Raw genomic sequence first — 6,000 nt, 5'->3', positions numbered from 1 at the left:
CCGAAGGGGCCGCGGGGCGTGGCCCGCGAGGAGCCCGGGCCCGGGAGGTTCCGTGGTGTTACGGCCACGCCCCCGTGACTACCGCCCCCTCCGAGCCACGTGATGTGCGTTTCAGCCCCGCCGCGGGGCACATGTGACCCGCCCCGCCATATTGGAGAAAAGGGCGCGCTTCTCCGCCTCTTTAGCGTGAGGGAGCTGGGTTTTAAGTGGCCTCCCGAGGAGCAGGGCGTTCTTTGGGTGGCGGCCGCCCATCTCGGGAAGGGCGAGCTTCGGGAAGGGACCTATGGCACGAGAGTTTGTCGCCGCCTGCGTCACTCGGTGGGCAAGGAGGCAATGTATCCCAAATTAATGTTACGTTACAAGCTATCACAGCTGTACTATTTTTTTTTTTTTCCAAGAGTTGTCATATGCAAGAGTAACTAAGGGAGTTCAGCACAGCCTTAAGGGGCAGAATTAGAACCAGAGGGTGGCAACATATTTTGGAGCTGCCTCCAGCAGTGAGTTTTCTAGCTCTGCAGGTGCGTGAGCATAGGCTGCAGACTACCTCTCAGGGCACTGGAGGCAGGATTCAAGCTATGTTTGCAGAGTTAGAATAAATGTTGTCATTTTCAAACTTGAGACACTTCTATACTTACTAAATTTGTTTTATTTATTTACTTATTTCTGGCTGCTTTGGGTCTTTGCTGTGCGCGGGCTTTCTCTAGTTGTGGCGAGCAGGGGCTACTCTTCGTTGAGGTACGCAGGCTTCTCATTGTAGTGGCTTCTCGTTGCGGAGCACGGGCTCTAGGTGCGCAGACCTAAGTAGTTGTGGCGCGCAGGCTCAGTAGTTGTGGCGCACGGGCTTAGCGGCTCCGCGGCATGTGGGATCTTCCCGGACCAGGGCTCGAACCCGTGTTCCGTGCATTGGCAGCCGGATCCTTAACCACTGCGCTACCAGCGAAGCCCTGTACTATTTCTTTTAGTCTCCAGATTTTCAGATTGGAGGATAATAATAGTAATTACCCCTAGGGTTTTCTGGTTCAGTAGCTATTGGGCGCCTACCGTGCGCCCAGGTACTGCAGTTTCAGCCTCTTCTTTCACGGAGCTTGTGTCAAAGGCGGCGGGGTGTGGGGGGAGGATGTCGTGGGAGTAAATGAGTAAATGCTCGATAAACAGTAGTGTCTATTATTATCAGTAAATAAAACAGTGGAAACAGTATGCAAGTCTTTAGGGACCTTGAGAGTAATGCTGAAAAGGGGAAGGGGGAATGGATTAAAATAAGAAACTTAGAAATGGGTAGATTTGTTAGGCTAGGACACTAGCCCAATGTTTCCTCTAGTTTGACTACTCATGATTCAAATGCTTGTGAAAAATACAGATTCTAGACCCCAATAAATCCCGAATCAGAATTTCCAGGGTCATGGCCTGGGAACCTGCATTTCGAGCCACTCCACAGATGATTCTTTCCAGCAACCAGTTTGAGAAAGATTCTACTAATCCAAATGAGAGCTAATAAGCTCGAGTAATAGGAAATGTTTAATGGATAGGCAACTAATTGGAAGGAAGTGAGAGGCTTCAGAATCTATGCGCTTTAGAGCTGTGAAGAAAATTCTGCATTCTTTTGAGAGAAATGGCATAGTCATGGAAATATCAAGGGTTTTGGAGACAAGTAGACATGATTTGGAATCCTAACTTTGCCATTTCCCAGCTCCTGGCTGTCATCCAATCTAAGTTGTAAAATGAGGTTTACAAACGTTGTATTAAACGAGAGAACACGTAAAGCCTTACTGTGTAAGACACAGCAGGCATTCAATGTTAGCTCCTGATAACTCAAATAGAGCAAATCCACCAGGGGAAGAATCAGACTTTACATACATACACCAATTTCCAAATATCCCTTTTGATTTAGTTCCATAATAATGAAAATAGGGTTCACTATTTTCAGTGATCATCACTGTGCCTAGAATTCTCCATCAATCCTTTAATATCCTTCTAAGAGTCAGCTCTAAGAAGACTTCTCTAAATTCACAATCCAACTTAAGTATTCTCCCTCTGCAGACCTGTGTGCTCACTTTTGTGATTTAACACTTATTTAGCTGAACTATACTTAATCTGCCTGCACTATTACACTGGGAGCTTCTTGAGAACAAGCATCATATCATATTCTTATTATAGCCCAATAATAAAGTGACTATTGAGTAATGTATACATGAACACCATGCTTTATACTTAATTTTAATTCTTAATGACATTGATTCTTCCTTGTTTTATTTTTGTCTGATTTTCACTAAGGGCCCAAGTATACAAAACAGGGTTTATACATAAATACAAGGGAAAATGAAATTAATGCCACTTTTTACGATTCCTGTATTTTATAAATTACTCTATGACTTATATGAAGACTTCCTATTTACAAAGAGATAGTGTAGTAAGACATGCCCAAATTACTGGATCATAATCTTAAAGCTGGAGGAGACTTTAATTGTCTAGTCTAAATTCTCTGTTTTATAGAAGAAAAACCTGAGGCCCATGGAGGTCAAAAGGACTTCATCAGAATCAATGAGCTCATTTAGTATCAGAACTGAAACTAGAATTCAGGCTTTCTAATTCCCAGGCCAGTGGTTTTCAACCACATGGACCATTTAAAACCATTAGAGCTTAGCTCTCCTCAATGAGAATTAGTTCATCTCCCTCGGAAAGTTCTGAGCCCAGCGGTCTCGAATGGATTGTTTTGCTTTCAAAGACTTCTACTAGGGAAAACACCTAAGTAATAACCTAGATGTTGATGATGTGGTTTTATTGCCACAAACTAGGAATGGTCTCAATAGACTATCTTACCTTTCCTAATTAACTATTTTCAGAAAGAATGGCCTAAAATAACTACTCTAAAAATTAAAACCATTATTTCTTGAGATGGCATCCAGAATTTATTTAGCTTATTGCCAACAATTACATGAAAGTTTGATCATTGTGTTACATTTTGCAACTTCCAAATGATAGATTTTCCACAAAGATACTCCTCAAAATGTTCCACAGGTACATTTTAGCAGTTTTTCTCTGCCTATGGTGGTTAACTGGTACTTACTGCTTTGAAGTATTTCCCATCCAACCGTCTTGGCCATGTTTAGGAGGTATAGGATTTAGGAGTTTTCATCTTTGTACCAGTTAAGGCTTTTATGTAACAAATAGTAAAAAACCCAATCCATTCTCTCATAGGCAAAAATGGCTCTTGTAATCTAAAAAGTCCAAGTAGTTCTGGTTTGAGACACGGCTGCATTGGGACACATAGGACATAATCAGGGCTTGCTTCTGATCATCACATTCTGCCTTCTGCTGACCCAGGTGTCACATAGTAACTAGATGGCCATGTCAACTCACGTCACATCCTCTCAGCATCAAGACTCTTTCCAAAAATTCCCGGCAAAAGTATCTGGCTGGGGGCTTCCCTGGTGGCGCAGTGGTTGAGAATCTGCCTGCCAATGCAGGGGACACAGGTTCGATCCCTGGTCTGGGAAGATCCCACATGCCGCGGAGCAACTAAGCCCGTGAGCCACAATTGCTGAGCCTGCGCGTCTGGAGCCTGTGCTCCGCAACAAGAGAGGCCGAGACAGTGAGAGGCACGCGCACCGCGATGAAGAGTGGCCCCCGCTTGCCGCAACTGGAGAAAGCCCTCGCACAGAAACGGAGACCCAACACAGCCATAAATAAATAAAAAAAAAAAAAAAAAAAAAAAAAAAAACAGCAAAAAAAAAAAAAAAAAGTATCTGGCTGGTCACATATCTATCCCTGAATCAATCACTAGGGCCAGGGAATATGGCGTACTGACTAGCTTAAACCTGGGTCATACACTCCTCCCCAAATCAGGTGTGCTCCGCTTCACCAGAACCACATGGACTGAGAGCTGGAAACAGAATGGTTCCTCAGAGGGATTTCTGCGAGTGAGATTATCAGAGGTCGAATGAATGAAGCAAAAATAATAGGTAGCCATCCATGTACTCACGTACAGTAAATCCCCTACATACGAACCTTCAAGTTGCAAACTTTCAAAGATGCGAACATGCGTTCACATACCCAATCTTAAGTTAGTTCACGTGTCTGGCATACATTGTCAAGTGCATGCATCCTCTACAAGTGGTTGTGCTTTTGTGTACTTTACAGTACTGTTGCTGTGCAACACGAGGAGCTTACTAATGAAGACCTGATGGAATTGGAAGCCCAGAGAAAAGGACGAAGAGAGACAAGAGGAAGAAGTAACTGAAGAACTGAAGAGATTCACGACGCAGGAAATGGCAAGGGGATTTTCTTTATTTGAGGAGGCACTGTTAGTTTTTGAGGCACAGGACCTGAACATAGAACAGTACACAAAGGTTGCAGCAGCTGTTCAGAATGCAATACAGTGCTACCGTGTCATCAATGACAAGAAAAAAAGAGCTACTACCCAGACATCACTGGATCATTTTTTCAAGAGGGTAGATAGAATTGAATCCAGCAAGGACCAGAACCTGAGCCATCAATGTCAGGTGTGAGTGAAATTGCAGCTTGCCCTCCGCCTCCTATTGCTGACGATCCTTCAGCTCTACCATCTCCCACCTCCTCTCCCTCCAGTCAGTAACTCTTCTTGCCTGTTCACTCAATTCCAGCCCAGCCCCTGTATGCCAGCTGTTGTACTGTACTACCGTACTTTTCAAGGTACTGTACTGTAAGATTAAAAATGGTTTTATTTTTTGGTTTTTTTATGTATTATTTCTGTGAAAAATATTATAAACCTATTACAGTACTGTACTATATAGCCGATTGTGTTAGTTGGGTACCTAGGCTAACTCTGTTGGACTTACAAATTGGACTTATGAACGCGCTCTGGGAATGGAACTCGTTCGTATGTAGGGGACTTACTCTTAACTCTAGAACTCTTGGCTTCCTAAGAAAAATCCTTACTGCCCTTGGGTCTCCTCCATGAAGCCAGATCAGAGAGAGCTAGCTATCCCCCAGCCTGAAAAGAGGTAGTTCTTTGCAGAATTGCCTTCCTGAATTGCACTACACGGGGATTTTCCACTGCATCTAAGGTGTAGCCCTCGGCAACTTGTACCATATGTAAACCTGTCTGGTTTGTTCACTTGCATACAAATGATCGGGTTCACACAAGTATTAGCAGAAGCAAAAGTGTTTACTCAGCTCCAAGGATTTGGGTACAGAGGTGTGGAGAATCCACTAGAAGAGACTCAGCTAAATACTAGGGGAGTCTCTATGATGTTGGCTTGAGGAATTTTGCGCATCTATGGAACTGGACAAGTTGGGGAGGGCAAGGTCTGCCAGGTGCTTTCTAGATAGGATGACTGTACGCTTGCGTTATTGTTCAAATTGGGATGCTTCGGAGAGTGAAAGCGGGGAGTTCACGGGCATAAACTGGACCTCTGCCAGGCAAACTGGGGTATATTTCCAGGTCGTGTGGCACCAGGGAACCTAGAATAACAATGCCTCTGTGAACGTACTCAACATAAGGTACGTATTCCATGCTCACGGAATACATCTGAATACATTCAACTCCTTTATAGCTTTAGACAACTGCCCTTGTGGGGTCTGGTGTTTGGGCACACCCCAGAACATCTGTCCTTGTGTTTATTATCTGAACACTTCACAGTATCAATTTTATGAGAATCCTTGTGAGAAGTTCTTACCTGATCTTAGAATTGTTCTTCCTGTACCTGGAGTTACTTTAATCTTATGGACACTGTGGACGGTGGATCTGACCAGTTTTCTCTTTCTGCCTTGGCTACTGAGAAGCTTAAGTGTGTGGCCTGCCCAAAGTGAGTGTGTCAGTCATGGTGGCATGCACTGATAGCCTCCTTCCTGATTCTTTTTTTCATCCCCGCCCTCTGGTTTCTTTCACGTAACTTTTCACTTATGTGATCTTGTACCTTAGGTTTTCTTGTTAGTTGCTTGAAGTCCCATAAGTAGAAAACAGATACTCCCCAACCCAACGGCCCACAGAGGTGGGGTGGCCATCTCTTCAGCTGACTCCTT

The sequence above is a fragment of the Balaenoptera acutorostrata genome, chromosome 15 (genome assembly GCF_949987535.1).
Source record: "Balaenoptera acutorostrata chromosome 15, mBalAcu1.1, whole genome shotgun sequence".
Classification (NCBI taxonomy): Eukaryota; Metazoa; Chordata; class Mammalia; order Artiodactyla; family Balaenopteridae; genus Balaenoptera; species Balaenoptera acutorostrata.
The sequence above is the reverse complement of the archived record's forward strand: the minus strand, read 5'-3'. Positions refer to the sequence as shown.